Here is an 11,359-nt window from a genome sequence, read left to right as displayed (position 1 = left end):
GTCTTCTGCCTGTTTTGCAGTGTTCTCCTGTATTTCTTTAAGTGAGTTATTAAAATCCTTCTTGATGTCCTCTACCATCATCATGAGATATGCTTTTAGATCCGGGTCTATCTTTTCGGGTGTGTTGGGGTGACCAGGACTGGGTTTGGTGGGAGTGCTGGGTTCTGATGATGGTGAGTGGTCTTGGTTTCTGTTAGTAAGATTCTTAAGTTTGCGTTTTGCCATCTGGTAATCTCTGGAGTTAGTTTTTATAGTTGTCTCATGGTTAGAGCTTGTTCCTCATGTGATTATGTTAGCCTCTATCAGCAGACCTGGGAGACTAGCTCTCTCCTGAGTTTCAGTGGTCAGGGTACTCTTTGCAGGCAAGCTCTCCTCTTGTAGGGAAGGTGCACAGATATCTGGTGTTCAAATCTGCCTCCCAGCAAAGGTTGTGTTCAACCCACCAGAGGTCCTAAGATCCTGTGGAGAGTCCTGGGGGGACCTTGGGGGTGTCTGCAAACTCTGAGCCCAAGGTGCATCAGTGCTGGCGCCTACTCAAAGGCCTGAGTTTTTCCCCTAATATCCACTTATCAGTGAGTACATACCATGTTTGGTTTTTTTGTGACTGGGTTACCTCATGCAGGAAGATATTTTCTAGGTCAATCCATTTCCCTGTGACGTTTATGAAGTTATTGATTTTAGTAGGTGATTAGTACTCCATTGTGTAAATGTACTACATTTTTTGTATCCTTTCCTCTGTTAAAGGACATCTGGGTTCTTTACAGCTTTGGGCTATTATAAATAAGGCAGCTATGAACATAGTGGAGCATGTATCCTTATTACAAGTTGGAACATCTTCTGGGTATATGCCCAGGAGAGGAGTTGCTGGATCTTCCAGTAGTATCATGTCCAATTTTCTGAGGAACCACCAGAATGATTTTCACAGTGGTTGTAACAGTTTGCAACCCCACCAAAAATGGAGGTGATTTCCTCTTTCTCCACATCCTAGCTAGCATCTGCTGGCACCTGAGGTTTTGGTCTTAGCCATTCTGACTGGTGTGAAGTGGAATCTCAGGGTCCTTTTGATTTTCATTTCCCTGACGACTAAGGATGTTGAACATTTTTTTAGGTAACTCTCAGACATGTGATATTCCACAGATGAGAATTATAATTTAGCTATGTATTTTAATGGGGTTTTGGTGGTATCTGGGGTGCATTATTCCTTTGATGAGAATGAAATGGACTTCCTTATCTTTTTGCTAACTCTTGTTTTAAAGTCAATATTATTTGATATTAGAATGGCTATGCCAACTTGATTCTTGGTACTATTTGCTTGGAAAATTCATTTCCAGACTTGTACTCTGAGGTAGTGTCTTTGTCACTGAGGTGTTTTTTCTGTATGCAGTAAAATGCTGGGTCCTGTTTAGGCAACCAGTCTGTTAGTCTATATCTTTTTATTGGAGAATTGAGTTCACTGATGTTTAGAGATATTAAGGACCAGTGATTATTGCTTCCTGTTATTTTTGTTGTTTGATTTGGAATTTTGTTTGTACAACTATTTTCTTTTGGGTTTTTTAAAGATTAAGTTCTTGCTTTTTGGGGGGTGTGGTTTCCCTCTTGTGTTGGAGTGTTCCATCTATTATCCTGTGTAGAGCTGAATGTGTGCAAAGATATTTTTTAAATTTAGTGCTGTTGTGGATTATCTTGGTTTCATCATGCATAGTAATTGTTTTGCTGGGTATTGTAGCCTAGGCTGTCATTTTTGTTCTCTTAGATTTCTATATGACACCTGCCCAGAATCTTTTGAGTTTTAGAGTCTCTGTTGAGAAGTCTAGTGTAATTCTGATAGGTCTGCATTTATATGTTACTTGATCTTTTTCCCTTACTTCTTTAAATATACTTTCTTTGTTTTGTACATTTGGTGTTTTGATTATTATGTGATGGGAAGAATTTTTTTTGATCCAACCATTAGGGGTTCTGTAGACTTCTTGAATGTTCATGGGCATTTCTTTCTTTAGATTAGGGAAGTTTTCTTCTATAATTTTGTTGAAGATGTTTACTATCCCTTTGAGTTGGGAATCTTTATTTTGTTCTATGCCTATTATCTTTAGGTTTGGTCTTTTCATTGTGTCCTCAATGTTTTGTGTTATGAGCTTTTTGCATTCTACATTTTCTTTGATGGTTGTGTCAATGTTTTCTATGGTATCATCTACACCTGAGATCCTCTCTTCTATGTCATGCATTCTGTTGGTGATGGTTGCATTTATGACTCCAGATCTTATTTCTAGGTTTTCTGTCTCCAGGGTTGTCTCCCTTTCTTTCTTTATTGTTTCTATTTCCAGTTTTTAAGTCCCAGATGGTTCTGTTCAATTTTGTCACCTCTTGTTGTTGTTGTTGTTGTTATTGTTTTTCCTCTATTTCTTTAAGGAACTTATTTGTTTCCTCTTTAAGGGCTTCTACTTGTTTACGTGTATTCTCCTGTATTTCTTTAATGGCACTATTTATGTCTTATATCATCATGAGATGTGATTTTTAAATCAGAACCTTGATTTTCAGCTGTTTTGGGGTATCCTGGGGTTGTGGTGGGGGGAGAACTGAGTTCTGATGATTGCAAGTAGCCTTAGTTTCTATTGCTTATGCTCTTGTGCTTGCCTCTTGCCATCTAGTAATCTCTGGTATTAGCTGGTCTTGCTGTCTCTGACTGGAGACTATCCCTCCTGTGAGCCTGTAAGCCTGTGGTCTTTGGTAAGTCAGCACACCTGGGAGATTAGCTCTCTATGGGTAGGATTGGGGTATGGATAATTGTAGCACAGTGTCCACTCCAACATGCAGATTAAAACTGGAAGGTTCATATCCCTAGCTGCTCTGAGTTTTCTAGGTCTTGTGGGCTGCAGGCAGTTCCCACTTGCACCCAGTATTGGGGCTGTAGTGGTGGTCTCATCTGTGATCTTAGGTGTGCCAGCACTCCTGGAAGACCAGTTCTCTCCAGTCTGGATTGGTATGCAGATAGTTGTGACACAGGTTCACTTCAGGGGCACAGATGGAAAACCCCCAAAATATTTTTATAAGTGTATAATATTCCTTACTCATGCTCCTACTCCAAGTGCTGTCTCAGACATATTCCTATACTCTCTTGATTGTTATATTTTTTAAAGATTTATTTATTTATTTATTTATTTATTATATGTCTTCAGACACTCCAGAAGGGGGCGCCAGATCTCATTACAGATGGTTGTGAGCCACCATGTGGTTGCTGGGATTTGAACTCTGGACCTTCAGAAGAGCAGTCGGGTGCTCTTACCCACTGAGCCATCTCACCAGCCCCCTCTTGATTGTTATATTAAGCCAGGACTGTCACTCTATATGGCCTTCCATGATATCCTTCCAAGCCTAGGCTGGAAGAACAAATGTAAGCTTTTATGGAGATTCTGATTTCAGTGCTTGTCTCTTACCTCATATCTGTGTCCGTCCATACCCTCCTAAGGTTAGGTCCAGACCCAGTCAGAAGCCCCCTTTGTGCGTATTCTTTCTGAGTCTGATCCAGGTCCTCACTCCATGCCACTAACACTCCTTCAGGCACAGATAGATCAAAGTGGTGGTTTCATATACATTCTTGCTTCCTTAGTATCCAAGTACCACATTGTCTCTTGATGCCTCTGATCCAAGTTCAGAACAAAATTGCTTTTGCCAGATCTCTTGGCCCAAGTCTAGCCAAAATCCATTTTTGTAGGCTTTACCATTTAATCTGAACCAGTTTCCCCAGGACTGTGCTGTGGGCTCAGATCAAGAATGGAGCAGCAGTTGTCTACTGTCTTACAGCTATCTGGTCTTCTACCTTACACTGCCTTTTCACACAAATACTAGCTAAGAGGATCACATCAGGAACACTTTCAGAAAACTCTCACATGCTATATGCAGCCCTAATGTAACATCACTTACTACAGTACTGAAATCACCCCAGTTTCTTCAATAAACTATCATAACTGAACACCAGCTGTATTGATTTATTTATTCCTTCTTCCTAAATGACCTGAAATCAATCAAGTTCCAGCAATAGTAAAAACAGAAACAAATTATCACATGAGCAGAGTAGAATAATATCAGACACATGACCAATTAAAGAAATTCACATATCTATATCACACTGAAAAAAAAAAACAGCATGAACAACAAAGATACTATATTCTTCCCTACTATGGAAACTAGTTCTATAAAAATGTTCTGTATTGGCAATTACCTAGATGAACATCTGGACACAGACTTTAAAAGAACAATTGTAAACAGATACAAGAAAATATATGAATTGATTTTAAGAGGACAGAAATATGCAATTATCTGACAAATTATGAAGACAATACTGAATTAGAAAACTGAATTTAATAGTTAGAAATGCTAAAGAAAACTCAAGCTAAAATGAAGATGGAAAATTTTAAACATCTAGTTAGAAAAGCAAGGTAAAGCCTTACAAATGAAATGCATCAAATCAAAATAGAATATCACAACTTGAAACTAAAGTAGAAGAGCTAACATAAATTTAAGAAAATAAAAACATAACAGGAGTATTCAGGAATTTGGAGATACCATAAAAATGAATAATTTATAGGCATAATAAATAGGAATCTCAGGTCATTGGCATGAGACACTTCACCAAAATCATAAAAAAAAAAACAAGAACAAAAACAAACCAAAAAAACAAACAAACAAAAAAACTTTTCTTTAAACATACTCATACAGATAAAGAACACATACAGGACACAGATAGGTAGGACCAGAAAATAAACTCGCCATGTAATTATGATTAAAACACCAAATTATACAGACACACAAATAAAGGGTATTGAAAGATGCAAGAGAAAAGCCACAAATCACATTTTAAAACAAACACATTTTATTAACAGCTACCTTCTCAAAGAAAACGTCCAAAACCAAAAAAAGTTTGAAACACAGTCTTCCAAGTTCTAAGGACCTTAAAAAACATCCTAAACTAATTTATTCAGAAATGTATCTGCCATGATTTAAGGAGAAAAAGAGACTTTCTATGATACACTTTTAAAGAATCATGTCCACAAAATCAGTCATACAGAAAATATATGTAGCATGACTTTAAATGGAAGAGAAGAGGAAGTATAAGTAAAAAAAAAAATGTTAAAAGAACTAATGTGCAAACTCAGACCAGGAACAAAATGGCAACAGTGATCCTACTAAAAACTCTGGTAGTGCTTTTCATTAGTCATATGGAAGAAATTTATATCTGTAAGTGCCATAGTGGGGAGAAAAGATTACAAATAAATGACTTAATGATTGTAATGGTTTTAATGAGCATGACTTCAATAGGCTCATATATTTCCATGCTCGAGGATAAATAGCTGTTTAGAATTAGTAGGTGTAGCCTTGCTAGAGAAGGTGTGTTGCTAGGGTGGGTTTTGAGGTCTCAAAAGTCCATGCCAGGACCAACCTCTTGGTCTCCTCCTGCTGCCTGTGGATAAGGATGTAAAGCTCTCAACTACTGCTATGGCACCATGCCTGCCTGCTTCCTGCCATGCTTATGATTATGGGTAACCTGCTGTAGGTATAAGAAAAACCCCAATTGAATGCTTTTTTTAAATAAGGGTTTACTTTGTCATAGTTTCTCTTCACAGCAATAGGATAATAGCTAAGACAATGATGAAATTCAAGAGATTGGAAAAAAATTCCAGACAAGTTTATGGAAAGAAATAATAAAAGCAGGGACTACAGAGATCGTTCAACAGCTAAAAGCACTTGCTATTCCCCCCCCCCCAGAGGACCAGAATTCAATTCCTAGCATACCATGCAACTTACAACCACACCCTTCCCCCCACACACACACACATACCACAGAGATACAGAGACAAACAGAGAGAGAGAGAGAAAGAGAGACAGACAGAGTCAGAAACAGAAGTTAATAAAGAAAAATAATACAGAGACACAAAAAGAGTCAGAGACAGAAGTTACTGAAATAAAATAAAACAAACATATACACATCACACAAATGCAATGTACTATTAAATATAAATGCAGGCTATTTGAAAAAGAAGAAACTAAAATTAATAAAAACAAAATTTAAGATTAATAGGTCTACATTGCAATAACCACCAAAATATCCAGAAACATATTTGAAAATACTTTAAAATATACATTATATTAAACTAGAAAACCAAATGTAAATTATGTGAACTTCATCATATTTTTCATATTTTATTATTTCTTCAAGTGAGAACAAAGGTAATACTTGATGCCATAAAACCCTGTCTTATCATCACCATTATACAAACTATTTGATACCAATAACTTTCTATACTTTCTAATTGACACTGTAACATAAATGATGCCAATAATTCTTCATTGGAACTTAAATACATTCTCATTCTGATAAATCTAACCTACAAAAATGAAATGAAACTTATAGGTAATACTTGGGCAACATTCTCTTCCCAATTTTTAGTCTCTTGATAGTTGTTCAAGGTGCTGAGGGCTTTGCAGAATTATATGAACTTGCTGAGATATATGAGAATACATTGAAGTATCATATAGGAAGTTAACTGCTATAGGTTCTTGACTTAATAAAAGTGATTCTTTATGATTTTAGGATCACTAAATATGTTTATTAAAAGTTGTAAAAACTTTCTTTTTTTAAATTTTATTTAGTCTTGTTTTAAAGTCTAGATTTTATCCCCCTCCTGCTCCACTCTCTGACTGTTCAACATCCCATACCTCCTATCTCCCCTACCCTATCTCCATGAGGTTGTCCCTAAAGTCCACCCCACACCCACACCCAGACCTCCTGATTCCCTGCAAGACCCCAATCTCTTGAGAGTTTGGTTAGTCTTTCCTGACTGAGTCCAGACCCAGCAGTCCTCTGCTGTGTATGTGTCGAAGGCCTCATATTATCTGGTGTATGCTGCCTGTTTGGTGGCTCAGTGTCTGAGAGATCTCTGGAAGTCCAGATTAGTTGAGACTGCTGGTCTTCCTATAGAGTCATGATCCTCCTCAGCTTCTTCCAGCTTTTCCCTAATTCAACCACAAGGGTTAGCAGCTTCTGTCTAATGGTTGGGTGTAAATCTCTGCATCTGACTCTTTCAATTGCTTGTTGGGTGTTTCGGAGGACAGTCATGATAGTCCCCTTTTGTGAGCACACCATAGCTTCAGTAATAGTGTTAGGCCTTGGGGCCTCCTCATGAGCTGAATCCCAATTTGGGGCTGTCACTGGATCTCCTTACCCCAGGCTTTTCTCCATTTTTGTCCATGCAATTCTTTCACACAGGAACTATTATGAGTCAGAGTTCTTGACTGTGGGATGTAAAAACTTTCTTTTAAAAATTTGGAACAGAACCATGATTCTAAAAGTAAAGATAAAGGAAAAGTCATTGGGTTATGTTTACACTTAGGCTTTCCATCTTCTGTAAAGAAGTTAGGATAAAGAAGTTAGGATACCAGAGTTAGAAGCATCTTACAAAGAAGTAATGGTATATAAAAGGCAAAAGGAAGAGGATCATGGACAACCTTTTGAAGGGCAGAATTTTGCCTGGAGCCAGGACTGAACAAGGGAACATGTAATGAGTTGCTAATTTTATGGTTTAAACAAAAGGATCTTTTGAAGGAGGAAATCAATGTGAATCAAGCCATCAGGGACAATTAGTTCTTTTATATAAACACCTTCTAGCATTGCCTTAAAAATAAAGGGAAAGGTCAAGAGAACAAAATTATTTGATTTCTTTAGGCAGGGAAAAGAAGTCTCTAGAAAATATGAATCACTGAAAGCTGTAGATAAAAACAATTACAATTTTCTTCTTGTTTAGTCTATAATAGATTTTTATTCATAGTTAAATAGAATATAATGATCACTCTTAAATATATTTTCAAAATTATCATGGAAAATTTCAGGGCAGCACATTTTATTATTTTGATTGATAAGCTAAAATATTTGTATTTTATCTTACTGTTTTCTACTGCATAAAATAACCATGGCAATTAAGGGAGAAAAATAAATTCCACATAAAATTATGAAACACATCTTAAAAGCTTACTAGAACAACATTACTAATTTTTCTTCTAGACCAATGTTTCTTCTACTTCTTCAGAAATATAGTCAGAAGAAATAATTGATTGAAATAGTTTCTGTAAAGTGGTAAGTCATATTAAGCTATTTTCACCTACAATTGAATGAACAAATAAAAATGTATATTTTGATGTCATAATTATTCTATTATTTTGCATAGCAATTATAAAAGAAAATCACATATTTATGCACATATAATTCAATTTTCTCTTTGAAAAGAAATTGTTATCAAGCATTAATAACATTCTCCTTTAGGAAAAAAGTATAATTTTTAAGTATTCATACTCTCTGATCATTTACAATTCCTTATTGACTTTTACCCTAATGCACAAATTAACTTAAAGGATTTTTGTTTAAATCAAAACACACCTAAGAGATTAATAAAGGAAAATCTCTTTAATAATACTGCACATCTGGCTTTGATTAATGCTCAAAGAGGAGGTGGCTGTGAATAGTAGATTTTACTAATTTACACATATGTTAAGCTTCTATATTCTACATATGTTATCTTTAAATTTCTTTCAGAACCTTATTCCAGGTTATGCTGTGAACAAATTAAACAAATATAGGAGTTGACAAAGCTGGGAACTTGGGCAGATGGGAGGTTTACACAGCAAAGAATTATATAAGTACTTGTTACTTAGATCCTTTATGCCAACCTGACAGGATTATGATTGTTTGTTTTGTGATAAGGACACAAGTGCCAGGACTAAATAGTGACTGTGATCCTCTACTGTACCATTAAGCTACTCTTTAGAGACATGTTCTTTGGTATGGAATGGTTACTTGTAAGTAAGGGCTATCTTCTTTCATTTTGAAAATGGAGCAAAATCAAGCATGAATCTTAGTAAATAAATACTAGCAAAAAACAACCCCAAACTTCAATTATGATACAAAATATTTTTCTTCCAGTTTCTAACAAGACTGATTAGTATACAACTTACCTAGCAGTCACAGCCTTTAGCAAAATTGTACTTTGTATACCTTAACATTTCTTATGTGAGTATAGTATCAAATATTTTATATCATCAGTAATGCTACTTTAAGTTTCCCCTGCTTTGTGGGTGAAGAGAAATTGCTGGAGGAATTTAAAATCACCTTCCTGTAAATGACTGATCCCTAGGAAGCTGGATGGGCTGCATATAGATGTGTGTGCCCATGACTTTCATTATATTTTCTAAAATTCTCAAGGTAAGCTTAACAGATTACTACAACTGAGATTTAGCATCATCCCTTCGGGCTTCCGGTTTCTGTTTGCGCCCAGAGCTGATACTGTGCCACAATCTCCATACCTAAACACCACTGGGAGAAAGCTAGCCTCCCAGGAGTTTGGACAAGCCTATAAGTGCAAGTAAGACCAGCACTTCTGCTCAGAGGGACCTGCCCAGAACCATCAACACACAGGAACTGAGGAGCAGCCTGAGACAGGAGCCTTCCAGTTTTCCTCTGTGCCACAGCAAGAGGGAGCTGGGGAGTGCCCACAAGCCTGTGACCACTAGTAAGATCACCACTTCTGTTCAAATTCCTGGCACAAGAGGGACCCTCCCAGTGCCATCAGAACACAGGAACTAAGAATAGCCGAGGTCAGGATCATTCTGGTTTCTATCTGCACCGTGGAGTTGACTCTGTGCCACAGCTCTCCATACCCAAAATCCTCACAGAGAAAACTGGTCTCCCAGGAGTACTGACACACAGGCTTACAGGGGAGACAAACCATAGTCAAAGACAGCAAGACCAGCTAACACCAGAGATAACCAGATGGCAAGAGGCAAGGGCAAGAATACAAGCAACAGAAACTAAGGCTACTTGGCATCAAAAAGAACCTAGTTCTCCCACCACAGTAAGCCCTGGATACCCAACACACCAGAAAAGCAAGACTCTAACTTAAAATCACATCTCATGATTATGATAGAGGACTTTAAGAAGGACAAAAATAACTCCCTTAAAGAAATACAGGAGAACACAGAAGAGGAAACACAAAAAAACCTCAAAAAATTACAGGAAAAACATCATTCATAGCATGCTCAAACTTATCACTGTTCCATGTCAACATACTGACTCCAGCCAGAGAAGCAGATACCCTAACTGCAGATATATCTCCTCTAGAGTCCAGCAGTCCTACCATAGTTGAATATTGTAACATAGCTGAAGAACAAGAAAAAGACCTTAAAATATCCTCCATGAATATGATATGGGATCTTAATGAGGAAATGACTAAATCTCTTAACAGTCCATGAAAAGACAAACAGTAGCAGTAAATGAATAGGAGAGTCCAGGACTAGAAAATGGAAATAGAATCAACCTAGAAAACACAAACTCAGATAAATATGGAATTAAAATTTAGGAACTCAAACAGAAACCTCAGAAGGAAGCCTCAATGACAGAATGCAAGAGATATAAGACAGCATCTCAGACAATGAAGAAACAAACAATAGAAAAAAAATGGAGACACTGGTCAAAGAAAATGTTAAAAATAATAATAATCTAGGCATGAACAATTCAGGAAACTGAAAGAGTATGAAATGATCAAATCTAAGAATAATATAAATACTGGAAGGAGAAGAAATGAAGATCAAAGGCACAGAAAATATTTTCAACAAAATCAAAGAAGAAAATGCCCTAACTTAAAGGATTGCCTATCAAGGTACAAGAAGCATATAGTATAACAAGTAAACTAAACCAGAAAAATAAAAAAATCCCACTTGGCAAACAATATTCATAGCAACATTAAATGCTAGGAATAAAAAAACAAAACAAAACAAAACAAAACAAAAACTACAGAGGAAAAACACCAAGTAAGATATAAAGGAAGACCTTACAAGATAACACCTGAATTCTAAACAGAATCTCTAAAACCCAGAAGGACCTAGAGAGATGTTCTACAGACTCAAAGGGACAACAGATGACAGCACAGACTACTCTATTCAATTCACCAAAGTAGAAAATAAGATATTCCATAATGAAATCAAGTTTGTGCAATATCTATCTAAAACCAAGCTTTACAAAATATGCTAGAAAGAAAATTCCAACCTAAAAAGGTTAACCACACCCAAGAAAACACAAGAAATAATCTCATACCAGCAAGTCAGAGTGGAATAAGACAAACACACGCACACACACACACACGCAAATACATCTTACGTGAAAAATATCCACACACCACAATGTTAATCAAGCACTGCTCATTCATATATCTCAACATCAATGCATTCAATTACCCGATAAAACGAAAAAACTAGCAAAATGGATGTGAACTCAGGATCAATCCTTCTGTAGCACATCTGAAAAACACTTCAATATATT

The sequence above is a fragment of the Mus caroli genome, chromosome 10, assembly GCF_900094665.2.
Source record: "Mus caroli chromosome 10, CAROLI_EIJ_v1.1, whole genome shotgun sequence".
NCBI classification, from domain to species: Eukaryota; Metazoa; Chordata; class Mammalia; order Rodentia; family Muridae; genus Mus; species Mus caroli.
Note: the sequence above shows the minus strand (reverse complement) of the source record.